We start from the raw sequence: 1,741 nt of genomic DNA, 5'->3' as shown, positions 1-1,741 counted from the left end.
ATATAAATATGCAAACACAGGGCCAGATGAAAGCCAAATTAAGAAAGCAGGGCTTCCTGGAGTGATACATGGAGCCACTGCCTGACCTGGTAGCTGGTTTCTCTCAGCAACTTCAAAAGTCATTTTTATGTAAGTTGAAATCACAGGGTTGGTAGCAGCGTGATCCAGGAGACCCTGGTTATATACCATTCTTGGTGGTGTGGTGCCTGAGGCATTTGACTGCTAACCAGAAAGCTGGAGGTTCAAACCCAACAGCCATTCCTTGGAAGGAAGATCAGGCAATCTACTTCCGTAGAGATACCGCCTTGGAAACCCAAGGAAGGGTTGCTATGAGTTGCAATTGCCTCAATGGCAGTGAGTTGGGTATGCTTTATCTAGATAGCTTAGTAAATTCCTCCTTAGAGCTATTGAGTCCTCAAGTTACTTAAGCCCCCAACCCTTGGTTTTCCTCATCTGTTGAACTGTGTGACAAGTGACCCACACAAGATTTATTCATTTATTTATTTAGTCAACAAATACTGAGTGTTGGCTATCGCTATCTGGTTCCTGCTCACAAAGGTTACAGTCTAGCAGGGAATGTAGACATTTGAAAAATAAGTAAGTATTATAGTTGTCATGTTTGCAGTGGGATAATATCCCCAGTGTACACTTAGTCCCAGGCTGCCTGGGAATTCTACTGCTCTTCCTTACCTCTTCCAGCTTCTGCTGGCACTCCCGAACTTGGTGCTGCATCACCTCGGTCCCTGCTTCTGTGGTCACGCTGCTTTCTCCTCTTCCGTGTGTACTCTACTGCCAACTCTCTTAAAAGGACACTTGCGATTGCATTTAGGGCCCACCAGGCTAATGCATCACAAGGTCCTTAGTGTTATCACAACCACAAAGACTCTTTTTTCCATGTAAGTTAACATTTACAGATTCCAGGGATCCGGGCCTGTTCCCTCTGGGGGCTAATCCAGCCTTCTAGTATATATGTATGCATTTTACTTTACTCTGTGCCAGGCTGGGCTGTAAGCACTTTAAATACATACTAATTTATGCTCACAAGAGTCAACATGATAGGTGTGATTATTATTCCCATTTCTCAGAGGCAAAACTGAGGCAGAGAAGGGTTATAATGTGTCCAACCTATACCATACTCACCATGCTTGTTCACCATAATGCAATTAGGTAAAAATCAATAGCAAATGATATTTTTAACTTTTTATTCTGAAATTTCATGTTTACAGAAAATTTACATAAACAGTACAAAGATTCCCATATACCCTTCACCTACATTCTCCAAATGTTAATGTTTGACCATATTTGCTTTATCATTTTCCCTAGTTTTTTCTGAACTTTTTGAGATTAAGTTGCATATATAATTCCTCATTATTCCTAAAAATCTGAGTATTTCCTAAAAAAAAAAAAAAAAGACTTTCTCTTAAGTAACCACAACCCAATGATCAGAATCAAGAAATTAACATTGTTCATCAATGTCATGAGACTAAGTGTATGTGAGCTGCTATACAGAAAGTGAATTTGCTCTGTAAACTTTCACCCAAATTATAATAAAAATTTTTAAAAAAGAAATTAACATTGTTTGTTGTTGTTAAGTGCCGTCGAGTCATTTCCAACTCATAGCGACAGCAGAACGAAACACTGCCCGATCCCGCGCCAGCCCCACAATCCCTGCTATACTTGATCCCATCATCGCAGCCACCGTATCAGTCCATCTCGTTGAAGGCCTCCCCCTCTTTCGTCG

This window comes from Orycteropus afer, unplaced genomic scaffold, assembly GCF_000298275.1.
Source record: "Orycteropus afer afer isolate SDZICR_OR568_19922 unplaced genomic scaffold, OryAfe1.0 scaffold00165, whole genome shotgun sequence".
Taxonomy (NCBI): Eukaryota; Metazoa; Chordata; class Mammalia; order Tubulidentata; family Orycteropodidae; genus Orycteropus; species Orycteropus afer.
Note: the sequence above shows the minus strand (reverse complement) of the source record.